This window comes from Rhinolophus sinicus, linkage group LG07, assembly GCF_036562045.2.
Source record: "Rhinolophus sinicus isolate RSC01 linkage group LG07, ASM3656204v1, whole genome shotgun sequence".
In the NCBI taxonomy this organism is placed as follows: Eukaryota; Metazoa; Chordata; class Mammalia; order Chiroptera; family Rhinolophidae; genus Rhinolophus; species Rhinolophus sinicus.
Window position 1 is genome coordinate 1,420,020 of NC_133757.1, and position 27,490 is coordinate 1,447,509.

Here is a 27,490-nt window from a genome sequence, read left to right on the forward strand (position 1 = left end):
TATAAATTTGTGATGAAAGACCAATGATGAGATTAGGACAAGATTTGCACCTTGAGAAACGCTTCTGGCAGCCGCAGCAGGGTGGTACAAGATACTGATGGACCGAGAGACTTTTAGTTTCCGCATGAGGAATGCAGTGAAAACTTTGGCTCAGACTCACCTTAGGAAGGCAGGACCCACGGGGTTTGGGTGGACCCGGGAGGGCAAATTCCTCCGCACTCGGGACTCGCTGGCCCCTCCCACAACAAGAAGGCCCTTGGAGAGCCCACAGGCCCCCACCTGCAGCTGAGGGGTCACCGCCGAGGTCAGGCCTGGCTTGCCATTGTCGAGTTGGAGGGAGAGCCCTGGTGACGGGTGTCCAGCTCCAGCCTCCAACGGGAGCCATCCTGCGTGGTGGTGGCGCAAGGACTCACTGTGCCTGTGACGGGTCTTCCAGAAGAAAGAGCTCAGGGAGGTGTCACCCTCAGGACAGGCTGGGCTGTAGTGTCAGGAGACAAGAGCTGGGGGCGGCTCGAGAGGGAGGCAGCTGGAGGGCGTGGACTGCATGTGGTGGGTCACATCGTGAAGGGCAGACCTCCCCCACACACACATGCAGAGCACGCGGAGGGGACAGCCACACGGAATCCTGTGTCTCAGGGCTCTTTCCTTCTGTGTCCTAGGCAGCCCGTGCCAGGGGCCACAGAGTCCCTTTGGCTTTGCAGGGACATATGCCACACCCTTCCCTTCCCACAGCGTCACCGGGGGCTGAGACCACAGCCAGAGCAACTGCTCAGCTGGGCTGTGAGGCAGCGTTTCCAGGGAACCTCACACATGGGGTCTCCCCTACAGGGTCAGAGCATTTCTGTCCTGTCCTTGTGGCCTGCCACTCTCAGGCACGCAGGCCTTATTGCTCTGAGTTCCCAACCCATAGGTTTTATTCTGCTTTTCTCAGTTTCCTGGATGGCACTGAGTATAGCCTGGACAGGTGGGCAGCAGCAGCAGAGGCCATGCCAGGCTGGGTGGGGCGTGGGTTTGGGTGGAGGCAGTGAGAGCAGACTGTGGGCCACCAGGACGCAGGGCCACAGCCCCACGGGGACCACAGACCTGGGACAGGAGCTTTGAGCTCTCGGTCTGAAAGCACAAAGCTATATGGTGTGAGCTGTGTGGGATAAATGTGCACCATGAGATGGGAAACAATCGGTGAGTAAGCACTCGTGTGTGTACACGTGTGCATGTTTGTGCATGTGTGTGCACACGTGTGTACATGTGGCAGGTGTGCATGTGTGCACGTGTGTGCATGTGGCGGGTGTGCACATGTGCACGTGTGTACATGTGGCAGGTGTGCATATGTGCACATGTGTGCATGTGGCAGGTGTGTGTACATGTGGCGGGTGTGTGCACACGTGTGTACATGTGTACACACGTGCACATGTGTGTGCATGCATTCGTGTGTGCATGTGCCTGGAAAAGGGAGAAGAGCACCACACAGGGGGTGACGTGCCCATGAGGTGGGGGGGTCACGGGACGGGGCTGTGGCAGTGGCGTCCTGACAACGGGAAGCACAGACTCCTGGGTGTGTGTTCATTCAACAAGGAACCCAGCCTGTCCTGATTCCACACTCGCTGGAAAATGCAAGTGTTAGATAATTTTGGGCCCAGAAATTATTAAATGCATAATCTCCTTTGAAATATTAATTTGATTTTTCTATAAAAATTTTTGGTAATGAGCACACACACATCTCACATCATGTAGCTGGTGTACAAATGGAATCATAACTGTGTGGATTCATGCTGAACAAATTACGAGCATATTTTTAGGAGAATGTTGCTTAGGGAGGGGGCTGTGTCTGGGGACTGACTGGGCTTTGATGACAAACCACACAGCCAGGGACCGGAAGCGACTGCTGCATGCAGTGGCCCTGGGTGCAGTGCAAGGTGTCCCAGGCTCACACGCCACTCTCCCTCTGTGGGGCTTGGAACCGGCTACTTCTCCAGAGAACGCTGACTGCTTTTAATGGACAGACATAGCATTCCATACACATACATAATGTACACACGCGTGCATACAATTACATTAGAGAAATGTGGGGTTTTAGTGTTCATTAAAATCTTTCTATCTTTAAAATCCTGGGTTCACTCTGATACCTCTCATTCAAAGCCAGCATCAGAGGTTTCTCTCACACCACCTGCCTGTCTGTATTGTGTGTCCCTTCTCCCACAGTGACAGCCTCTCCCCAATGTCACCTACGCAGACACTGCTCATTTGCTCTCCCCTACAATACTCACAATTACTGCGTCGTTACCACTGTCAAAAACAAACCTAATTAAAATTTAAAACATTTACATCCCACTAAGGGGAGATGTTAAAAGTATGCCATCTGAAAGAGACTTGAATTGCTTCTGTGATTTTTGTCACACACTTGCTTTACACTTGGGTCCATGGAGTCTGTTCGAATTCACTGATACGGATTTTTTTTCTCATGCTTTCTTTATTTTGTTTGTTGACTATGTCAAATATTTACATGGCTCCAAATGAAAGCCACGAAGGGTGAATGCGAGGGGCGCCACGCCACGCCTGTGCCCACCACACCTCGTGCTTCCTCCTTCCCTCTTCCCTTTGGAAACACCGCCATGGGGTCTCTGCACGCTCTTTTCATGGCACTTTTCCACCTACAATAAAACAGGTCATCCCTCAGGCCAGCACAGAGTGGCCCCTCATGTGTCTGCAGCCTGCTGGCCCCACAGCACGGGGAGAGTGGCATGGCCCACGTGACCGTCCCACCCTGGGCCGCTGCCAGCATTCCCAGTGTAAGCACTGCTGCGGTGAATACACTGGTGCAAATGTCACTTGGTATTTCAGGGCATTTGTCTTTGAGGGGCATCCCTACAAGGGTGCCACCAGGCCAAAAGTGGGTGCTCATGCCATTTTCTTCAATGTTCAGTTCCCCTCCACGGGGCCACGGCAATCCGTACGCCTACCAGTGTGTGTGTGTGTGTGTGTGGAGGGGGGTCTGCCTGCTGTTCTGCCAAGCTTATGAATGTGTGTTAATCTGAGAGGTGAGAACTGGGGTCAACAGGTAGTTTTAACGTGTGATTCTCCTTATGAATAAAGTTGTAAACATTTTGTCGCCATTTGCTATTTATCTTGAATTCGTGTACAGTGATTTGTACCACAGAGTTTAAGAAGTACGTGATTATGCTTACTCATCTTCCATTATTGCTTCTACATGTGAGTCCACGTAGAGAAGCTTTTCTCACCCCCGGGTACGGTCAGCTTTCTCTAACATTTGCACGTTTCTGTTTTTACCTCCAGACCCATTCGAAGTGCGGTCTGATGAGGGCTGTGAGGCACGGCCCATTTTCCTGCCACGGCTGCCACGTTCCCAACACCACTAATAATTTTACGTTTTCCCCAGAGAGCTGAGAAATGCTCTCTTCAATATATGCTCAATTTCCGCATGTAATTGCGTTTACTTATGGGTTATATTTTCTTCTACTGTTCTGTTGCTCATGTCCCAGTATTACACTGTTTTAATCACAGAGGCTTTATCCCATTTTCAATATCTAATAAGTCTCCCTTCATTGCTCTTCTTTTAAAAATTTTTGGATATTTTGCAGCAGTTTCCGTATGAAATTTAAAATCTGTTTGGCTTCAGAAAAAACTTATCAGCCTTTTTATTGATATCACAGAAAATGCGTACATTTACCTGAGGAAACGGGCATCTTTACGATGTTGAGTAATCCCACCAAGAACAGGCAGTGTCTCTTCATCAGGAAGCCTAATTTTATTTTTTTAGGGGGGTATTTAAAGTTTTCCTCACACGCGTGCACAGTTTTGTCAAGTTTCTTTTAGGTACTGTTTTTCTTTTACTTGCTATTTAAATGGTGTTTTCTTATCCACGCTCTTCTGTTTGGTCATTGTTTGTATAACGGCTGTTTATCATTATGTTCATTTTATGTCCTGATATTTTACGGAATTCTTTAATTTGTTTGGCTTTTGTATGTGAGGGTCTCATTTTAGCTTCATAACTTTAGTTTTACCTGATTCTCTTGGGGAATCTCATGTATCAGAGTAAACAGAAGGCTTTCTTCCTGTCCCACGAGGCCCCTGTGCTGTCTGGCCCACTGGCCAAGACTCCAGTACGATGTCCAGCAGGTGTGGGGATGGTGGGTGCCCCATCATCTTACCATGTTTGCTGATTAGGTACCAGCTTGACTTTGGGACGAAGGAATATTTTATCATGGCAAGGATATTTCTTTGTCTGTTTTTGTTCATTTGAGCACTTTTGTTGTTGCTGTTTTAATCAGGAATGGACCTTGGGGTTTGCAGACGTCACAGATAGAGCATTAAGGTTGGTCAAGCCTGTCCGGAGATGACCCTGGAGACTTTTCTTGAAGTGCCAAGTCTGTGGGAACCACAGCGCAAAAGTGGGTGCGAGATGCTGCTTCTTTCTCATTCGCTGAAATGAGAAATGTTGTGGACTCAGGAGCTGTGAGTGGGCACGAGACAAGTGGGTCCCCTGGCAGAAGGAATAAGACATGGTAAGAGATGGCAGGGGCAGAGGCTGCGGGGGCAGAGGCTGCAGCTCCTGTGTGTCCCACGTTCACCCGGGCACTCCAGTGGCGCTGGACCCGTCAGCAGGAGCGGGCCCCCAGGAAGCGAGCGCCTTTCTGAACGTCCAGTGGCAGGAAACAGCCGCCTGCGCACCGTCTCCCCAGCCTCATCCCCGTCACGCGAGCAAACTCCTGATGTGCTCGCTGGTGGGTGGGGCTAGGTCCTCCTGTCGATGGTTACTCACGCCCGGATACGGTGCAGCACGCTGCCTTTTACTGACAAGCTCTGCTTCCACTTTGTGCCCCAATGTTCCAAAAGCAGTGCACGAGGGTCTCAGTGGCTTAGGAGGTGACCCAGAGCCCTAGGCCTGCTGTTCACCACTCTATGCCTGACCACTATCCCAGGCCACGGAGAACCTGGAGGGAAATGGCTTCCATGTAGATTGTGAGGTGAGACCCTGGGGTGGAGTGTGGGGACAGAGCCAGGAGAGCAGTTTCCAGGCTCTCGGCCTCACATGGAAAGGTGCTGGCTCAGGTAGTAGATGGTCATCAGCTGTGACTAGTTGGCCGTCAGCTGTTACTGATTAGCCACTGATATAACCACCGTGGCTGAGCTAGCAAGGGCGGGTTGCAGTTAGCAAGGGATTGGTTAGTTGGCCGAGAAGTGGACGGCAGGTTGTGGATCATGTGGCTCCTGCTTCCTGTGTCCAAACAGCCACCAGCGAGAATATAGTGGTGTGACTTCCCCATCTGTGGCTCCGTGGGTGTTCTTTTTTGGCCTCACCATGTCCTGCGTTCTTGTGCGGGGAGTGGGAGCTGAGACCCCGCAGGCTGCCCCGCATGACATGTGGTGCAGTGAGCAGGGTGTGGTGATGGCCACCTACCTTCTGAGCCAACACCTTTCCACGTGAGGCCGAGAGCCTGGAAACTGCACTCCTGGCTCTGTGCCCACACCGAGTCACCGTCCCTCTGCCGGAGCCCAAGGTGAGTGCTTGCGAGCAAGTGTGCAGGCCCTTTAAGAGGACGCCTGGGTTTCCCACCGCCTTCTGTCCCACCCAGAAGGTTGGAATCCCCACTGGTTTTCACAGCCAGATGTTGTGAGGGTTCTTCTTCCCCGGCTGGATTCTCTCGCTCCTCTGGAGAGAACCTCTGAGGCTGAGCTATTCCTCCCAGTCTCAGCAGCCTCACGCAGGTGTGGGGCCAGCACGTTTGCATCTCTGTCCCTCCTGCCTGTCTCGATGTGGCTTCTTGTTTATATCTTTAGTTATAAAACTTCTGTTCAGCCAGACTTCAGATGGTTTCCAGGTTGATTGTTCTATAATTTAGTTGTAATTTTAATGTGTTCACGGAAGGAAGCAGGCACAGTGTTTATCTACTCTGCTATCTTGGATCTCTTCTCTTTTATTACTTTATTGTTATTCAGTTTATTTTATGTTTGTGATCAAAACACAATATCAGTTCCTTTATTTTTCCTCCTTAGAAATTAAGTGCTATCTGCCAGGGGGGCAGATGCAGTCATGCGGTCTTGCCAGAGAAAGTTCCAGAGGGAAAGGGGTCTCCCTCCTGTCCCACCAGGGCACTGCCGCTCGGGCCGTCTGCTGGGCATCCCCTGCCCTTCCCAGAGAGCCCAGGGGCCCTGGGGCCAGGAGGGGCTGCCGTGCTTCCTGAGCACCGATCCCAGCTCCTGCGTGGAGGAGGGACTTTGGGCAGCTGCGGGCAGGGCCTGGAGGGCGGGGCTGCGCCCAGATGAGGGATTGCGAGCAGTGAGCCTGGGGCCCGTGGCCAAAAAACTCAGTTTCTGCCTGTGTGAAGTGCATAGATGCCACAAAGATGAAGTTAGGTAATAAGTGGGAAAGTGTTTTGTGCCCTTGGAAATGCTGCTGCCGGGGTACCGGACGGTGGTCTTGTGATTTCAGTGGACAGCAGATCTGCACCTGCGACACACAGGGTGGAAGGCGCAAAACTGGGGGGAGATGCCTCTCAGGTGAGAGCCCTGGGTGCCGGCCTCCGAAACAGCCACCCCTGTCATCAGGCCCAGTGGACCCTGCGGCAGGCCCTGGGAATGAAGGCCTGGGCATGGGGGAGCAGGAAGGGGACTCGGCCGGCTATCTCTCTGGATGGTCAGAATCTGACCCCAGGGGCCGCCGTCCGCTGCTGCTGAACCCTTCCGGCCGGACGGCCGTCTGTGCCCCCCATTCGCTTCCTGTCCTGGGTGCCTCGGGACCCAGCATGGCCCTCCTCTCTGTCTCAGCAGCAGAGCTGATAGTCAGGATGAGGGTGCTGGGGCAGCCACGGCGGCCAGGGCTTTCCACAGCTGGATTCTTCACTCCACGGCCAGGGGAGCAGGCAGTCCTGGCCTGTTTGAACTGCTGAGTGGGCTCAGGGCTGTGCGTTCTCCACCACGGTTGTCTCTAGCGGCCTGGGAGTACGTCATTGCTCCCAGCCCAGGTGGCACTGTCTCCGTTTGTCACAGTCTCTCTGTGTTTGGACCCTGTGATCTGGACAGTGGCCTCCAGCCTCCCTTCCCCTCCCTCCCTCCCTCCCTTCCTCCCTCCCCCCCTCCTCCTCTCCTTTCCTCCCCCTCCCCCTCACCTTTCTCCCCTCCCTCCCTCCCTCCTTCCTCTATCCAGAGAACACCTGAAGACCTTCCTGTGCAGGGCCAGGCCCCAGCTGCTGAAGACCATCCCCTGGAGACCCTCTGAATCCAGAGTGAGAGTCAGGGATTCGACTCGAAGGCTGCTCTTTGCTGTAGTGAGGATGTGAACTAAATGCCCTGGAAGGGGCACAGAGAACGAGGGCAGGAGCCTGGGAAACAGGAAGAGCTTTGGAAGTAAGACTGTATTTGAGCTGGGTCTTGAGGTTCATGTAGGAGTTTTATAGGGGGACACAAAGTAGGCCAGAGAGTTCCAGGCAGAGAAAGCAGCACGGGCAGAGAAACGGGCTGTTTCAGGATGTGCCATGTGTGGGAGCACGGGGCTCAAGAAAAGGCCACGGATACAGAGGAGAGGGCACCTGTGTTTTCTGGGGTCAGGTGAGAGGGAGGGAGGTGGGGCCTGGCGGCTGTGTGCCGGGCCAGGTCCTTTTTCCTTCCTTCAGGAGGACTGGCACTTCTGGGCCATCGTCCTTCAGCCCAGCTCCTGCCCTGCGCACTCTTTCCCTGGTGCTGACTGTCCCCAAGTCCCTGCTGAGAGGTCCTGGAGCCCTTGTAGCTCTGTCACCTGGGGCCGGATGTGGGGCAGAGCCTCATGGGAGATGTGGCTCCTGTGTGAGGACGGGCTACCGATGGAAGCGGCCTTAGGACGATCAGGGTGGACATGACCGGGGCCCTGCAAGAACAAGGCCATTGTCACGAGTGGGTGGGACGTGTAGCCTTGCTGACACATGGGAGTTGAAACTTCATTTTTCTAGCCAAGCCCGTCTTCTTGTGTTTTAAGGTCCAGATGCCCAGGAAATGGCAGTGAGACAGTTTCTGAACCTGAGACCAACGTGGCCTCAGATCACCCCCAAGCACTCATAATCCAAAGACGGCCACGTCAGCTGAGGCTCCGAGAGTCAAGTGATCTCGCTTAATGAGCAAGAAGATGCTTTTCGAATATTCAGAGACGGGTAATCGGAGCCTCAGCACTTGGGAGACCTTATTAGTGATGCCCTCCCTCCCCTCATTTCACAGCTGAGGAAATGTAGGCCCTTAGTACACTCTTGAGGGAGGGACATTACTGCCCAGAGCAGAAGCTTCCCAGCTTTGATATTTTATAGCTGGGTTATTTTTAAACAGAGATGAATGTCAGTATCTGAGAGACCTGAGCACGCTCACTAGGAAATGTGACGGGGCTGCAGGGCCGAGTGACACTTTTAATCAAGAGAACCTGGGCCTCTGTGCACGAGTTTGCTCCAAACGCAAGTCTTCTCTGTCTCCTGAGGACAGCAGCGCGTTGTCACCTGTCCTCTCTTTACGTACACACTATTTAGATCGTCTAAAATGTGCTCCGCAAGCAATTCCCTTTGGGAAATTTGATAATATAAATTGTCCAAGTCCAGAAGTTCAGTGGTTCTTCACTTATTTCTTTTTTCGTCATGGACTCTGGAATTATGATAAAAGCTATAATCTACTGACTCATGTTCATAGCAATTTGCATACAATTATGCTTTATTGTATTGAAAATGAGTATTTTTAATACAGAAAAATGACTACATTTTGTAGGAAATATCTTTGGCTTTCATTTTCTCATGCAAAAGTTGATTTCCAGTTGATGTGAAATAATTGACACAAATCGTATTTGGGCCAATAAAGCAAAAACGCAGACTTTAATAATGCACAACAGAAAAAGTCGGTAAGAAGGCCAAGTGGCTTGGAATAAGTGAGTTAAAAGTGAGGTGGGTTCTCGGGCACGGCAGCCTGTCATCTTTGACATTCAATTGACGTTGACTTTCACCTTGATGGCAGTAAATACCGAAAATGCTGATTTTTCAAAAAAATCCATTTGCAACAGACTTAGAACTTCTAGAATTTAATTTGCCGGGTGAGAGTCTATTCTTGTCAAGGAGCCAGAGAGCTCTCTGCATTCAGTGTGGGTCAGATTGTTCAGTGTGTTCTCAGGTCAGTGAGGTCGTCACTGATAAGCTCTCCCTCCCAGACACCACGGCAAGGATCAAAGGTTTAGAAACACAGTGTTGGGATGTGTGAGCATGTTGCCCATTGCAGGAGCTCTGCAGAATTTCCAGGGATCTACACATCCCTTTTCTGTTTTTCAAATTAAGCTTTTCATTTTGAGATCATTGTGGATTCAGTGCACAGCAAGCCTGGTTCACCCAGTGGTGAGATCTAGCACAACTAAGGTATCACAAGCAGCGTATCAATACGGATCGAGTGGAGACACAGGAAGGTTCCACCACCACACGGCTCTTTCTTGGCCACACAGGGCCTCCCATCTCCACCCCTCCCTCGCCCATAGCCAGTACGAATCTGCAATTGTGTCATTTCAAGTAAGCCATGTAAATAGAATCACACAGCATGTACCCTTTGGGTGCATCTGTCACTCAGCATGGTTTCCTGGAGATGTGTACAGGTTGTGTTTTACAGGAGTCATTCCTGTTTGTCGCTGAATCACACGAGCCGTGCCCCACGCTATGGGCAGACGGCAGCTGACCGTTCATCTACTGAAAGACATCTGGGTGGTTTCCAGCTTGGGACCTGTTGTCACACAGGTGCCTGCCTGTTTGTCCCCTCGTGCCTACCCCTAAAAAGAAAGAAGAGTCTGTGAGACTATTCCTTTCAGGGACATTGCTTCACCTTTATGCTATTTCCTTGTTTGGCCCCAAAGGATGGCTGGCTGGCCAATGACGGGTAAGATTCCGCAAGAAAGGAATGACCTAAGACAGGCACAGTCGTGTGGGGGCCACCAGGAGAATTCACGGGGTTTATAGAGGTGGGCACAGCCCCCCACCTTCCCCCTCTAAGGAGAGCTTCTGCCTCTGTGGCTGTGTTCCTTCCCACAACCTGCTTGGGAAGTGGTCCTAGATGTGATAACATCAGTTCTCCATCTCAGTAAGTTTCAGCATAAAGGTTTTGTCCCCTGGGGAGGTACAAACAACAATTACTAATACATCATGGGACTTTCGACAGGCAAGGTGATTGGTTTGAACCAGTTTTCTGGTATCATGTATGAGACTCACAGACCGTAGTAAAAACAATGCTACTTCCTTGTATGTGCATCGATAAAAGCCACAAGGGGCCCGATTTGGGGCTCTCAGTCCTTTGAGGCTGGGAGACCCTTGGCCCCTGTTTCAAAACTTTCTTGATTTCTGTGTCTTTCTTAACCCTTCACCACCCCTTCTTGTTCTCTCACTGCCCGTGTTGTGCTGGACGCGACAGGGACCATTATGAGTAAACCTCCTATGAACGTTCGGGTACAGGGTTTTGTGTGAATGTAAGTCTGCATTTCTCTGGGATAAATGTCCAAGAGTGCAATGGCTGGGTCACGTGGCAGTTACGTATTTAGTTCTTCTTGAGAAACTGCCAAGTCGTCTATTGTCTCACCCTGTTCTCTCCTGGTGTCCCAAGTTTCCTCTTTTGTTGTTTACTTTCTGTTTAGAGAATGTCATATAGTCATTCTTTACAGTCAGTCTACTGGCAGCAGGTTCTCTTAGTTTTCCATCATCTGTGAGTGATTTTCTATTGAAACTTGACCATTTAGGCTATTATGTTATGAGTTTCTGGATATTATTTCAATCTTCTGCTTTGACTGCATTCTGCTGCCATCATTCCTGCAGGGAAAAGGAGAGATACTAACTCATTACTTGCAGGTAAAGCAGAAGTCCATTTTCCCATTTGGGCTCTGCTGATACATATGGGAGTGGGATCCTTGTCACAGCCTGGAGGAGGGTGGGAGTTTGGCTCCCCAAAGGGCCTCCTCTGATATCTTCCTGGGGAGTAGGAGTCCATTGCTACCTCCACCTTGATTTTGTGTCCCTCATGACCTCCAGTGACAATAGAGGGGGTGGGGCTGGGAGCCTCACTGCAGTCAAGTGAGGGTGAAGATCTAGGCTCCCATCTGGCCTTGGGGCATAAGTAAGATGCTGCTCCTTCAGTTCCTGGTCTGTGACACATGAGGCAGGAAGAAGACCCAGGGCACTCCCGGGGGTGGGGGGGGAGGGGAGCGGGGTCCTCCAGGTCCTGAGATACCGAGCCGTCTGCCTTCTCTTCACTGATGGCGTCTTCTTGTGTCTGTAGTATGCCCGACGTCCAGGTGTTTAGCTGTACTTAGCGGGACGCAGAGGGAACATACGTCCACTTCATCTTGCTGGAAGAAGCCTCAGATTCCTTTTTAAAGAGAAATGAAGAGAACTTGTCACTATTTTCCACAGGGTTTTGCCTGCAGGAGTGTGAGAGGGAGCCCACTGTCCCTGAATCAGGCCGAGCCTCTTTCCCACAAAAGCTTTGCAGTGACACTCAGCGTGGTGATGGCAGGACGTTAATGACATTGTCACCTCGCCCATGTGTCAGCAGAATTCCCTGAGCCAGCCGAGCGGCTGCGTTACACCTCCCCTGTCACGTTGCTCCCAGACCAGCTCTTCCTCTTCTCTCCCAAAGTGAAGTGCAGGTATGAAGTTCAAGTGAGCCCTTAAGAGTAGAGTCTGAAAAGCAAAAGGATTTCAGTGGGGGGAAAAAATCTTTATATTCTACTTCCATTTCTTAACAAAAACCTCTTGAAAGGCAGTTATTTGAGACTGTCTTTTCTGAATTTGCTACATTCCACGGTAGTAGATGAGACATTTTCCAGATTATTGATGGTGTTTGAAAATAATCTGATACCGAATGCAAGGAAACATCATGGCTTCTTTTTACACAAAAGCACCAAAGCCAGATGGGCTGCCAGACACAGGAGACACCCCTCTGTGTACTGAATACTAAGATTTTTCTTCCAGCCAAAGTTACTCTTGGAAAAGAAACTTCCCACCATTTCAAAGGTATGCACATCCTTTGAAGTTTGAAAAAGAAGCAGAAGGAGGACAGGGCCGGAAGCCAGCAGCTCCTCGGACAGCAGAGTGGACATAACGGGAAGCGGTGCCAGCGGAGTGAAGGGACACCAGTCAGTTCATCTGGGTGCCTGGCACTGGGGCACCACTTGGGTGGGTCACTCCAGACGGCAGCAGTTCTGGGAAGGGGTGCACCACCGGGCAGAGGGAGTGCCCCCTCCCCTCCCCCACTGCGACGCGCACACAGCTTCTCCCCAGGACCCAGGGTTGGGCTGGCTTCCCACATTTCTGTGGCTTGTTCTGCTTGGCTTTAGATGAGCAGCCTTGAGGGGTGTTTCAAGACAAAGCTTTGCCTTGGGGCCAATTTGAGTTTTGTTTAAATGACAGTCTTTTCAAAAAAAGCAATTCTCCAATGCATTTATGCAGAGGCACCGAAGTAAATTACTCCTTGAAGGTCAATTGTCAACGACCTTAATAAAAAGCGGCGAGCCCTTTGGCTCGCATCACAGTCGGGGACAAAAGTCACTTGAGCACACACTTTCATTGTGTTGTGCTTTCCTTTCTTTGCTTGCCTCGGTTATGTTAAAAAAAAAAGTCAAATATATACATCAGTAATGGCAAAATAGTTTTCTTTAATTCCGACTGCTGGTCATAAAGATTATGAGAAGCTGTAACAGGACGTAGTGATACTACTTTACCAGATTCTGTGCGGTAATATCCCCTTCTGGAAAGTGAAGCCACATGTTAATGACATCATTTGACACTGCAATTTGTAAAATTCTAAGTAAGGTGTCTGCACCCCAGCAGAGCTCAGGGAAAGGGTTCTTGTGCCCCTCTTTTGAATGGTAGTCATGCGCCAAGAAAAATGTCCCTTAAAATGGAACTCAAGTCAACTGGAGCCTCAAAGGCAAAAGTTGTAAATAGAGAAAGGCTGTGTCACAGAAGCTGAAAACCTGGTGTTTTGTACTGGAGATGGTTTGACTGAAGCCTTCGGATGAAAATTTTCAAAGAGGTTCTGGAGGCACTTTGGAAGACATTTCACATGTTCATTATAGTTAGTCATCAAGGGGCCTGGAGTGTGAAATTTCCGACCTGGCCAGAAGCATTCAGGTTATAGAGGGCGTTTTTTTTAATTCAACTTTCCATGCTAACAGAAAAAATAAGACTTTAACCTGTGGTGAGTCTGGCAAACACTGCAGACTTCCTGCTCAAGTTCTTGCCTCCTTTGCAGTGCTTGTCGCCCTCACAACCAAGTAAAACAACAGCAGCCCCACAGCACCCACCCTCTTAGCCATTAATCAGTGGAAATGCAAACTCACTTACCTGCTCTGTGAAACTTACTAGATGCTGATTTAGACAATTTGGGAAAAAATAATTATCTTTAGGATCAAAAAATGTACATCCATTAACAGAATTTTCTGTATCAGATTAGTTGTATTTTTTGTGTCCTAAATACAAAAACAACACAATTAAGTTCGCAAACTTGTTGCAACGATGTTGCTAACCTTTTTGGATATCAGAGGGATTAGTCATTATGAATTTGTACCAACTGGACAAAGTTTACCAAGTTTACTATTTGGAAGTGCTGAAAAGCTGTGTGAAAAAGTGAGACAAAAACGTCTTTCCTTTAGCATGGTGGATCAAAACTTGGTTTTTTCTTCTTCTTTTTTTTAACTGATAGTTTAGAAAAGTTTCTTCCGGCTTCCCAAATTCTGGGGAATGTCATGGACATTTTTAAAACTGTTGTCAAATTTAGGTTTCCTGCGCATGTGAATGACTTCAGGATACTCAAAGGCCTGGTGCAGCTGCTAGTCTCAGGTACTCATGAGCTGTCAACACTTGGTACCCAGTTTGTCACTGATGACTCGTGGGATGAGTTTTATGTCCCCTCCACTGTGAACATTTCATGTCAAACAAGTGGAGGATTGAGTATTTTCCCAGTGGGTTTATGTGAGTGCACGAAGGAGAGGTATAGACTTGACAATGAAACTTTACACATGTAGTTTGTGGTCCTGCTAATTCTGTGTCCCACAGACGAGGAATTTTGATCAATTGCATTTCACATAATTTCAGTCAAAAGTAATTATGTATACCTTTCATTATGTACATATATATGTAGATAACTACTATATACATCATTAGCTTTGACTGAAGTTACATGAAAGAGAATATGTAGAATATGTACGTAGACAGAGCAGTCGATCATGTCTCATCTATCTGTGTCTATTATCTATTGTCTGTTATCTCTCTACCCATCATCTATCTATATCTATCTATCTATCTATCTATCTATCTATCTATCTATCTATCTATCTATCTATCTGACCTATCATCTCCCTATCCATCCAGCCGAGTGTATCTAGCTTGCTCATTCTTGTTCTCTGGGTCATTCTAATGACTTATCCGAACAGAGAGGATCACAAAACATTGCAATGTGTAGCCAGCTGGTTGGAAGTGTGAGGGGCCTGGGGGCCCCTGAACTTGCAGCCGGCATCTGAGGTGAAGGCCGTCTTGTGGGGACTGCGCCCTAACCTGGGGGGAGTTGGCACCAGAACATCACTGCACGTCACACTAACTACTGTGTTTGCCTGCAGTGAAGCAGCTGCTTGCATTCGTGTGCTCAGTGATGCCTGCACGCTGGCTCCAGAGGATTCTCCATCTTTTGTCCTGTGAGACTCACCCCACTTCCTGGATTTCCTCCTGGACTAACTGTGGCTTCTGGGCTCCCCGATTCAGGAGCCAGACACCCAGCTACTCCCCCTCCCGCTTAGTCCAGTGCCAGTTCAGCCCTCGCGCCCCACGGTCCTGTGTGTGTGTCAGGTAGGGCTCAATGCCCAGCCCACCCTGCAGCCTCCAGACACCCCCCCACCACCAGACAGGTGAAAATATTACCCGTTTCTTCCCAATCCTTCTAGATGCTTTTGTTTTCAATATATTTCAGCTCACTATGTACACCTAGTTTTTAATCCTTTTTTTCATTTGCTATAATAAACTTGTTTCATATGACTCAGAACTATAAAGCATAATTTCCATAACTATACAATTTCCTCTCCATTAATGCAGAATAATTTACTCAATCATTTCTATTGCGGGACATTTGGATAACTTCATTTTTCACCCTTGAAATGACCCCAGTCAGTGCTGTCCTAGAAGTGAGGTCACTGGGTCAGAGTCTGTGAACATCTTGTAGCGACCAGCACGGACTATGTGGCTTATTTACATGATCAGATTATGTCAGGTGTTTAATACATTTTCCCTGTTGCTTTTGTTTTTAGGTTTGTTCATTTGTTTTTATAGCCTTTCTCTGTATGTGGCCCTTTTTGTAATGCATTTCCTAATTGTCATGCTGGTGTCATGCAGGGGTCTCAGCTCCCGCATAAGAACGCAGGACATGGCCGGGCTTGGCGTTTGGGAGCTACATTGTCTCCACTTGCTTCGTCCGCCTCCGCCTCAGAGTCTCCACTGTGGAGCACCCCCCCAACAGGCGGACCCAAGCTTCCAGCGCCTCCCACCGGGACACCTGGTCCCGCACCTGGGCTATTTCATTAAGTGCGTCCTCTGTGCTATGACGCAACGCGGTGAGGAACATCCAGCCCACGCGGCCAGCTGTACCCTTCACCTCCTCCAGCAACCGCTCAGCCAGAGCCTGCAGGGCCCTCTCCACGCTGGCAGGAGAGCCGTCCATGTCCTCCCACCCTCCTCGGGGGTCCAACTCCTGAGAACAGTGGCTACCGGTTCCACACACTGTGTGGGGGTCACCTGTGTTCCTGCCCAGAGTCAGACACCATTCCTACCTAGCTGGATCCTGCTCGCCGCGCCAGGTGTCTGAGTGGGTGGTGGCCTCAGTGCAAGACGTCCACAACCCTCGGAGCCTACAGCAGCAGCAGGCTACCGAAAAGCAGGCAATGCCCATCACGACCAACAGGGCGGCGTGCCATCCGGAGGTAGAGACACCCACTAATTCACCGAGGGGTCACATTTCTCCCAGGCAGATTGCATTTCCTGCCCCCAGAGCAGCTCCTCACGGGTCTCCTGAAACATAGCTGTCATACGTATAAACTGCCCCATTACCCCTTTGGGGATTCTGGCTGATACTGTACCCTGCTCGTTACGCCATGTGTCATGCGGGGTGTCATGCGGCATCTCTGGTCCCGCTCCCCACATAAGAACGCAGGATGTGGTGAGGCCAAAAACGAACATCCACGGAGCCATAGATAGGGGAGTCACACCACTATGTTCTCGCTGGCGGCTGGGTTGGAGACACAGGAAGCAGGAGTCACACGATTCGCAGCCTGCCGTCTGCTTCTCTGCCAGCCAACCAACCTCACTTGCCAACTGCAATCTGCTCTTGCTAGTTCAGCCACGGCAGTTATATCAGTGGCTAATGGCTAACTGGTTACAGCTGATGGCCAACTAGTCACAGCTGATGGCCGTCTACTACCTGAGCCAGTGCCTTTCCACATGAGGCCGAGAGCCTGGAAACTGTTCTCTGGGACTCTGTCCCCACAATAATAATTTCTGGGTGTAGAGAGAGGCTAAATTTTATATGTGCACCCTCTGTACTGTGATGCTCCCCCTCCAAGATCCAAATCTTCTCTCCAGTGCTCTTACTGAGTGCAGCCTCTGCTTTCTCTTCTTTTTCTTTTCTTCATCTTGGATGAAACCTCTTTATATGGGTTATCATTTAAAAAAATATTAACAGATTAAAGGCAGAACAAAGGAAATGAACAGTGGAAAGTGGGCTTATAGGTTTTTTTAAAAAATATTTTTTCAATTTATCTTTTTTTTTTTTTTTTTTAAAGATTTTATTGGGTAAGGGGAACAGGACTTTACTGGAGAACAGTGTGCACTTCCAGGCCTTTTTTCCAAGTCAAGTTGTTGTCCTTTCAGTCTTAGTTGTGGAGGGCGCAGCTCAGCTCCAGGTCCAGTTGCCGTTGCTAGTTGTAGCGGGCGCTGCCCACCATCCCTTGTGGGACTCGAGGAATTGAACCGGCAACCTTGTGGTTGAGAGCACACTGGCCCATGTGGAATCGAACTGGCAGCCTTCGGAGTTAGGAGCATGGAGCTCCAACCACCTGAGCCACCGGGCCGGCCATGAGCTTATAGATTTTAATCAAAGTAAGAAATAAATGTTGAAAATGTTCTTAAATATATTTTTTCGTTTGGGGTTTTGTTTATTTTTGAATTAATAGACTTTATTGTGAAGGAGGTTTATGGAAATACTGAGCAGAGCTCCCTTGCACCCCACCCCCACCTCCTATTTCCCAGTGTGTCATAGGTGTGCCCTTGGTGACTCCTGGGTTCAGTTAATAGTCTTGTGCCAGGAGCTTTTGTTGGGCATTTCCTTCTTGCTTTCAGTGTGGTGGTTCTCACACCTGTCTCGCCGCCTCAGCTCCTTAAGATAGGGACTGTCCTTGGTTCTCCCGAGTTCAGGGGAGCACCTGCCCAGGACAGTACCCCACAGAGAGAGGACCTCAATGGGGGGGGTAGGACCAGGATGCTCGCTTCCACTCTGCTGGCTTTCGTACCAAATAACAGTAGCATTTCTGGGACGTCACCTGCTTTCATTACGTCTCTGCAGCTCCATCCCTGTGCTCCGCCCACTGAGCTGTCACCTGGCAGATGGTCCCATGTCCGTAAAGCCAGCCTTTCAAAGCAGCCCTCCCAATGTAGGAAAGTGCTGGTCTTTTCATGCGGCTTTAAGACGGGTTAAATAATCACATCAAGGACTCGATCTGTGTTCTTTTCTCCGTGACTTTAGCCCCAGTAGCTGTGGAAGTGCTTGTCCGATATTGGGGTCTCGATAGACAGTTGTTGAGTCAAGGAGATGCTGATGAGCTAAGTTGCGTCCACAGGAGCGTATTCTGTACACAGACCAATGGAGTTAGGACAGGAGGGCATCGCTGCTGGCAGACGCGTCCCGTGGGTCCTCTCTGCCCCCAGCCCAAGCAGGGCTCTTCCCTTTGGAGTACGTGGGACTAAACCTGTCATGAGAAAGACAAGGCCAACTGAGGTGGAGCACAGATTCTGTGTGCGTGATGGCGTTCACGGGACGGCGTGGTGACTCACAATACAGTACACGAGCTCCTCTCCCGCTCAACTCCAGCATGTGGGCATGGGACACGATCACCCACGTCCATGTGCTGGGGAGGGAGGGAGCTGGGCGACATGCAATGACTCCTTTCACACTGTGGGAAATGGTGGCTGGGACATAGGGCTGACAGGCCCACACACACCCCCGCCACTGTAATGGAGCCACCAAGCCTAGCAGACACCATTTCCGAGTTTCTTCTCGCAGCTTCTTTCCTCCATTCCCATCGTCCCACATTCTTCTGTGTCTCCCACTTGCTGCCCAGGTCTCAATACCACAGTCATTTCCACTCAGCCAGGAAAAAAGCGTGTGGTGGCTCTACTGGGACAAGGCTGTGTGTGGGATCAGACAGACCTAGTGTCCACATGAGAACACCCACTGAGGGGCCTTCTGCCCCCGGCTGGGGTGACAGGGTTCAGGGGAACCGGGCCCCCAGGGTATGTCCACCCGGAGGACACCCCGTCTCACCGGCACTGGCCCCTTCAGGTGTGGAGTTGCACACAGGCCCTCTGCTGAGCCCCTAACACCCCTTCTTTGCCCACGAGGTTTTAGGAGTCAGATGGAGCCCATTGTGATCAAACAGGGTCTCAGCTCTTGTCAGTGTCCGTGGTGTTGGCCAGAGGATGGGAGGGAGATACAGGGAAGGGAACGCGCTTAGAGGCGTGTTCCTTATGGGGGCGTCTGGGCCGGCTCCCGTGTTGTGTGGGACTACGGGGAAGTTAATGGGGCAGGAATTGGGGAAGATTCTGCCACGTGTTACATGACGTAATTTCTCTCCCCAGCCCCTGAAGAACGCCTGCCCTGGCTATTTGTCTTGTACCTTAAAACTTCTGGAGTCGGTGTATTTCTTTCACCCGTGTAACCAGGCTGAGATGGGCCTTAAAGCAACTCATAAAAAATCAGACTTACTTGGGTTTCATGACAACTTGGAACAAATCTATAACCTCTCTTGGAGTTTAACAGGAAAAAAAACTGGCCAAGGAAAAAAAAGTTACAGCAAATCTATGTCCATTTGCATAATTGTATCAGATTAGTAATTAGTATCATGTATATTTTACAGGTAAACTCCCTCTCATGCTAGAATATCGATAAAATGAAGGTGGGGGCAGGGCTGGTGAATTTTACCTTTTTTGGTCACTATTTACCCCAGAGTGAGTCTACACATGGCAGGCAGAGAGCAGATGCTAAACATGTGCTTGTTTTTAAAACATGTTGCTCTGTTTTCTTAGTTGCATGTTAAGGTATGACATTTACCTGCTTCCCTTGTTTCACAATTGTTTTTGTGGAACTTTGTAATGGACAGAGCTCCCATTTATAAACCGTACGTGCAGGCTGCCCGACCCAGACATTGAAAGACGGGAAGTTCAAATAGAAACGCTCTTTTTCTCCCTCCTCCTCCTCCTCTCCCCCCGCCCCTCGCCCTCTCTAAGAGATGACAAAGGAAGGGAGAGCTGGTCCCTTCCCTACGCTGCAGGTCCTGCGGCCGAGCTCCCCACAGGAGAATGACGTGATCTGGACTGGAAGATGCGGGTGTGCGCCTGCCTTCTCCACACCGGGGCCCAGGCAGCCTCCCTACGGGGCACCGTGGGGCTCCTTAGTCACCAGGAGCCTGAGCAGACCCACTCACCATGGGGCAAGGGACTGCACAGAAAGCCTTTCCTGGGCCCCTGTCCTTGGTGCTGAGCCAAGGACGTCCTGGGACCCCAGCACCAGCACAGGCTTAGCTCACTATGGGCTCTCAACAGATGTGGCCTTTCCTTCGCCCGACTCTGTGACCCTTTTCCTTTGGCTATAATTAACGCAATAGGAAAGATCAGTGATGAACAGTGGTTCAGCTGCACCCACCCAAGTGCTCTGGCATGGAAAACAAAGAGGAAAACATCTGCTCTTGTTGCTATGGCAACAGAGTGTGTGTGTGTGTGTGTGTGTGTGTGTGTGTGTGTGTGTGTGTGTGTGAGAGAGAGAGAGAGAGAGAGAGAGAGCGCAGTTCTCAGGTTCTGCTCACCGGGGTTGATGGGACAGGCTCTCAGTCCCGAGTAGCTGCCTCCTCCCCGTTAAAGGACGACCTGGAAGCCACGACCCTCCACACCCACCACCATGCACACCTGCTTTATTCCCATTGCCATAGCTACTGCACCGCTAATTCCTAGCCTCTCTCCCCGTTACCAGGATGACTGATCAAAACCATCCACCTGAGTGTGCTCCCTGCCTCCACACTCCTTACTCTCCCACCTGTCTTACTGAAGCATTTCTTGAATTATTCCCCTCATGTAAACACGCCAGCAGCTCCCCGTGGATGGGAGCAGCCAAGGCCAATAGCTACCGATGCACCTGCCACCCCAGCGATGGAGGGCACTTCCTGGAGTGCCATTAGGAGGGATTCAGAGACCCCTCTGGGAAGGTGCTGTGGTCCGTGGGCCATCCCGTCCTGGGGCAGGAGCGTGGTCGCTGTACAGGTGCCCTGGTGGCCGGCAATCGGCGCTACTCCCTTTGTGGACCCCCATCAGGACAGGTGTCACACTGCTCTTGTATCTTAGGCTGTGACACTCCCCCACCTGCTCCCTGCTCCATCTCTGCCCCCCCAGAGCCCACTTGTCCTCCAGGCTGTAAGTCACCAGCAAGTCTGCAGGACGTCACCATGGATGGATGGAGGATGGTAGGCAGACAGAGGAGAAAGGCTCTCCTCCAGCTCTTTCCTGATTTGAAGGACAGTCCTGGGGCACAAAGGGGGCAGTGGATTATTTAGTGCTGGTGTGCTCACTGGTAAGGGGTTTCCATGTTCTGGGGGCTAAACAGTTCGCTATCTCACAGCCCCTTTTCATTAAAAAAATGGCTCATGAGCCTTTGTTTGTCTTTTTTATCCCCTATAATTCATCAGCACTCGACAACTGATTTCCCTTCCCACCTCTACTGAGGCGCGTCCCCTGACATGTGGGGACATTTACGGCACTGACAGGGACAAGGCTGTGTCCTTGTTTGTCCTTGGAGCAGCCCCATAGCCTCTGATGGGATAGGGAGAAAATGCTGGCACCCAGGTGAGCCCAGATTGTCTACTTACCCGGTGCCCCCTGTAACTGTCCGTAAGCAAGCTCACCCATAGCCTGATAAGGGTGTGGCACTGGGGGGCTCAGACCAGCGGGGATGGCAGTCAGTGCCCTGCCCCCCAAGCTAGCCCCCAAGAAGAGTGCTGGCCGAGAAAAGCAGGATCCAGGATGGACGGAGGGGGCGGGAGGAGCCATGGGCGCTGTTCTTCTGAAGAAGCGTCCCCGGCACCGTGACTGGCAGGAAGCCTGGGTAGGCGCTGCCGGCTGGCATGAGTGAAGGGTGAGGAGAGAGAGGGTGGGACCCTGCCGCGTGGACCCCGGGGGACACCCCAGGCCCCGCCCAGGTGTCCGTCCCCTTCGCTGCTGGTGGTCACGCGATCAGTCCTTGCTCGGTCTCCCCTGCTTCTTTCCTCCCTCACCCCATCTCGAGAATGGTCCCCCCTGTGTCCACTGAATGCAGTCCCACCTCTAATGCTGCTCGTCCAGGAACAGACCTGGGCCTGCGGTGACACAGGTTTTACAAACTCTGGGTACTGAGGGGTGTCGGAAGCTGCATTGTAAGCATTTGCGATTCTCAGGTCTCAGAGCTTGCTCAAGGCTCTCCTGCCGCCAGAAAGGAGACCAGCTGAGCCATGAGCACCCGACCATGACGCTGCCGCACACACCCAACCTGTGCTCTCACACAGACGCACGAGCCTGTACAGTGAGGGTTGTGGTCTGATGATGAACCCTTCACACCACTCGCATTAACATTCAAAATGTGTTTCCATCCAATGTGCAAAGTAACCTCAATTGCCCTGTGAGAGCCACGCCCGGGTCTTTGGAAGACGGCCGTGCCACGTCCACATCCCCAGGGCACAAGCTCCCATCAGCTGTGCTGCTTGCAAACTCCTTGGCTACTGTGTGGCTACTGGCTTCCTCGTCAGCCACAATCACACAGGCAGGGCACTCGGTGCAGCCTGGTATGCAAAGACAGGGCTCACGTCAAAGCCTTCCACATCCATTATAAATATACTCAGGGAAGAGGCAGGTGGGGAGGCCAGCAGTAGCTTTTCTGGGAAGTCTACATTGTTGCATGGCGTCTGTAATCTGGTGTGACCCAGTCTGGGCCACAATCCTGGCCCCAAGGATGGCTGGTGATGAATTCAGGCCTGGAATTTGATCAGAGAGCACAGCTGGGCACAGACGGATTCAGCTGTGCCCAGAAGAGCCCTGCCTGGTGACGGTCCTGTCTCCCCGGTTTGTTGTTTAGAGGGGACTCTGCATGCCCCTCTGGTGGCACAGCTTAGCTTCACGTGTCCATTCCTTGATGCATCTTTCATTTCTATTTAGAAATGTTGGGTGGAAGCAGGCTCACTGATTATTACAGTGTCGGAAGCCCCTTTCTTTATTCATTCACCGTCAACCAAGCAAACACAGACCACCCGAGGGATTCCACGGTTCAGGCCAGCACCACCTGCCTCCTTCAGCTAAGTTTGGTTGGGACATGCAGGAAAGCAGTTTCCTCCATTCCCTGCTGGGTTTAAGAATATGGACTTTTGGACTGAAAGGTGACGGCCAACCCATATATGTCAGGCGGGCATCTCTTAAGATGCACTAAACTTCATATATAAGAAAACCCAAATAACACCTAGATTATAAGGACATCTCCTCAACAAGAAGTCTGGGGGTATCAGGTCCCAAGTCTGCACTGGTGACTTCTGTTCTTTTACTGCACTAAGCTTGTCAGGTTATTTCTCATTGTGAAGCATTTCACTTCATGAGCCTCAAATGGCTGCTGCATCTCCTGCCATCACATCTCTGTAGCATCCAAAATAAGGACGGTAAGTGGAAAGGGCTGAGTTGTGGTAGTTCTCTAAAATATCAGGGAGGTAAATCTTTCTGAAAAGCAGCTAGTCCCTCATGCCTAGTACAAAAATTAACACAAAAAGGATTATAGATCTAAATGGAAAACTATAAAACTTTTAGAAGCAAATAGAAGGTAAGTTCTTCTTGACCTATTCCTAGGCAAAGCCTTATTAGGCATAATAGCAAATGCACAATCAATAAAAAGATATTGATAAATTGAACTTCATCAACATGAAAAGTGTTTGCTCTGTGAAAGATCTTGTTAGGAGAATGAAAAAATAAGCCACCGACTGGGAGAAAATATTTCCAGATCATATATCTGACAAGACTTGTATCTAGAATATATAAAGAGTTCTCTGAACACAATGGAGAGAAATAAAAACATCCGACTGGAAAGTTGGCTAAAGACTTGAACAGACTTCTTACCAAAGAGTCCCAGTCGCCCCTTCCTTAGAGAATTCAGCGGAAAATGGTGTCAAATGTGAAGACATGTTTAATGTCACTAATCACAAGTGACATGCAGATTAGGTCCAGGGTGAAACCACCACACATACGTTAGGATGCGTGAAATAGAAACGACCGGAGTAGCTGCCAGCATACGGACCGTGGGATTCTTGGGCATTGCTGGTGGGGGAACAGATGGTACAGCCGCTCGGAGAATCGTATGGCAGTTTCTAGTGACATTAGACAGAAGTGACTTTATGGCCCAGCAATCACACTCCTTCCTGGAGAAGCGAAAACAATGTTCACACAAGACCCTTTCCCAAATGTGTATAGCAGTGTCATCTGTAATCGCCTCGAACTGAGACCACCCACATGCTGTTCGAGGTGATGACGGGTAAATGAACAGTGCAGGTACGCGTGGGCCTCCTTGGCGACAAGGATGAGCTAGAGCGGGGTCATCAGCTGTGCGACACCCAAGGGCTCGATGGACAGACACCGCGTAGCCGATGCGTCCCAGTGTGTGTCTGTAATAGGTGACGTGAGCCTTTGAATCCGGGATTGAGCATGGCTGCAAAGAGGTGGCGAGTCAGCAACAGAAAGGGCGCCTGCTACCGCAGCTGGGTGGAGATAAACTGAGGAAGGTTCTCCTGCCTGGGGTCCCTCCAGGCTGCTTTGTGTCCTGGGAGCTTTATTTTAAAGAGAGGCTGCTGAGAACCAATAGGGAAATTGGCACCGTGAATCTACATCCTGACAGACCCCCAATTCCCAGCAAGAGCAAGGTCAAGGCCACGGCCGTAAGCAAGCCAGACAGTTAAACATTCAGGACTCGCAAAACAAGCAGCAGAATGAGCCAATTGGCAGGTGACAAAATGCTTCTGCTGACCTTTGGGATGAGAAGAGGGGGCGGGGGGGTCCCTCCTCCTCTCACCCCCACCTCCCACCGCCCTCCCCGACATGGGCGCCGACCCTGAGCACTTTCGTGAGCACCTGACCCACGTGCTCCATCAGCTTCCCGTGCGGGTCAGCGATCGGACCAGACAGAACCGAGAAGCCAGGAAACAGGGAGGCTCAGAAATAAGTTTAACACATTTCTGTGTGTCAGAAATAGAGCAGAAACAGAGATGCAACAGCCAGGCTTTTACAGGTTTAAGCAGATTTTTTAGGAGAGGCTCTCTGACTCTGGGGTAGGGAAACAACACATATACAATGAAAATTGTAGAAGAAAAGGCTGATAAACATGGTAACATTAAAACTTTACGTTTCTGACAATAGACAATTCAGTAAGCAAAATGGAAACAGAAGGCACAGACAGAGAAGATATTTGCAATGCATGTAATAAATGTCCAAGATAAATAAGGGTCACAAATCAATTTCTAAGAAAGATAAAAACCGAAAGACTTACAGATGAGACACCATGAACTACCAAAAACACACGTGAGTTTCTGGGCCACACGGGGACCAGGAAAATGCACACGGAAACCAGAAGCCTACGACCCAGCCAGTCTGAACTAACGTTTGACAAGGAAGCATTGTAGCGGGGCTGCTGGGGGCAGGTAAGGGTTGCACCCGCATTTCAGAACCATTTAGCAAATACCAGAAAGATGGAGATGCCCTCCAAAGTGGATTTCTCAGCCAACACCCTTTGGAACGAAACTCTTCAGCCACATACGCACATGGGGACACGTATTGGTATGTGAAGGGATGGAAAATGACTGAATTTCCATGAGTAAAGCAAGTGGGCAGATAAACCATGGTGGGCTTGTACGATGCACTCACCGACAGTGCAGTCTCTCACCCTCCGCCAGCCAGGGCCTCCTGGCACCAGTGGCCGTGCTGCTCCCTCAGGCACTACCCCGTATGAAGTCCAGCCCTTCCCCTCCCTGGGGACGGCCCTTGCCTGTCTGGGGACTGGCCTTCCACCCTGCAGCTCCCGGCCGTGGCCCCCACCTGCCCTGGGGTCTGTCCTTTGCTGTGGTTTTAGAAAGACCCTCCTAAGCCGAATGTCCCCAGCACAGGGGTGCGCTGCGGGGCTTGGGGACAGAGTCCCCCCAGACTGCCCCGTACAGACTCCACAGAGTCAAGGTGTGGGACCCGCAGCCCTAAAAAGACACCGGGACATGGCTGCTGGGAAACGGGCTTCTCCATCTGGGAGCTCGGCCAGCACCCAGACCCCCTGCCCCAGGCAAGAAAAGCGCAAGCAGAGTCTCGGGCACAAGGTAACACACACGGGTACAAAGGATGTGAATTCGGAACCAGCCTGGGGTGGGACAGCAGAGAGAGGGCCTCTCGACGGTTAGCGGGGGCCCGGGAACACGATTGGGGTCCCAAGGCCCCGGGGCCACAGAAACTCTGCATTTGTGGCTACACAGGCTCCGAACTGACCCCGAGGAGAAACGCAGCCATGAAAATGGTGATGGACCCAGTGTGGGGACCTGGTACCCGCCACACGTGGGTGCAGACAAATGCCAGGCCAGTGAGGGGCTGCCTGATGTGGGCAGAAGGTGTTTTGGTGTCGTGATAGGAAATAAATTGCCCGTTGTGTGATAGGCAAATTATTTTTATAGCACAACAGCCATGAGGATGGAAGAAACCAAATTCAAGGAAAGCACTGTGAAAAGTATACACGGAGCAAGTGCGTGGTATTAGCCCAGCTGAGACCCCCAAATATTCTCTCAGAACCCAAGTAAACCGAAGGTCCCCTGGGGGCAGGTTGGGCTCCCGCTCCCGTCAGCTTCCCAAAGAGCTTGCTCCACACCCTTCAGCATCTCGCGTCCGGATGGTGGGCGGCAGCGAGGAGGGTCTCCCGCCCGATGGGCCCTACAGGACAGGGAGACAGCATTTCACCTGGGAGTAGCCTCAGAGTGTGTCCCCCATCCCACAACAGGTGTGCAGGCCCCTGGAAGGGGATGCAGAGCTGCCCAGCCCTCCCTCTTGGGGCCAGCACCCTGAGATTCATTCACCCCATAATGGCAGCTGGCCTCAAGCCGTCTTCCTTACAGGTCCCACTTGAGGCTGCATGTGCCGCGGGATTAGTGTCTTGGTGGACAAGTGGTTACGTGGGGACCGCAGGGACACAACACAGGGCCTGGCTGGCAGAGCGATTAAACCCAGGTGTGTGCTTCCTGGGGAGGCAGCCTCGGCCGCCACTCGAAGGGTGTGGGAGAGGCCGCTAGTTTGCTGAGTGTCACTCGAAATGAAAATTAAAGGTTCTCTCCTGGACCTAATTCCCGGTCTCAGTGACACCTTGGGAGGATAACGGTGAGAAGGCATTACCTCCTGTGTGACAAATATGGAGTTGCGGCTATTTGAAAAATGACAAAGCCACCATTTGGCCCTTTTACTGAGTGTCCCAAGCGTGGGGTGGAACCATCCCCTGGAAATGACGGCGTGCTGAGCGGACGCCTGCTGCAGTTGTGGGAGGAGAGTGCCGGCTCTGCCCTGGGGAACTGTCCTGCACCATCCAGCTGCTTCCGGCATTGCTAAGGCACGGGGACCACAGCCGGTGGCAGGGCCCAGCGTCTCCTTGGGGACACACCCTACAACCCTGAGGGCCCGGTCTGAGTCCACCACTGAAGGGACGCCATAGTCAGACACAGTTGCAGTTAAAGACAGAGGAGAGGGGGGGCCGTGACCCTGGGACCCCAACTCCCCACCTCAGGGTCGGGGGACTGGACTGCCCACTTGCTTATTTGTTCATTTTAATGGGCAGGAAGGTCTTACAAATGAACCCTAATTCACAAGTCAGGGGCCATAAAACAAGTAATTTTTTATGAAAAGCTGAAGCAAGAACCAACAGTAAACCAGGAAGCAGGGTCCAGAGCTGTGACCTTCATGATCTTCACGCTGGGCCTGTACCTGCGGCCACACCCGGCTCGTCTGCCTCCCCCCATCTGAGGCTGGGACGGGGAAAAGCGGACCAAGGGGCCAGACTCCAACCCACCTGCTCCCTGACTTTGTTTTCAAAGCCTGTTCATATCCCTCTCATTTGAAAAAATAATCAGTTTGCCGCTGTGAACGGGCTTCCAAGAGAGACGCTGCAGAAATTAGAAACTGTA

General features: G+C 51.0%; 1 long non-coding RNA gene across 1 annotated transcript; it reads left to right on the forward strand.

The window, feature by feature from the left end:
* The first annotated feature begins 5,025 nt into the window (after window positions 1–5,025).
* Window positions 5,026–15,046, forward strand: LOC141572871 (uncharacterized). Its single transcript, XR_012498346.1, has 3 exons — window positions 5,026–5,516; window positions 7,967–8,138; window positions 14,603–15,046. It is a non-coding gene; the product is annotated as an uncharacterized LOC141572871 (long non-coding RNA).
* The last annotated feature ends 12,444 nt before the right edge of the window (window positions 15,047–27,490 follow it).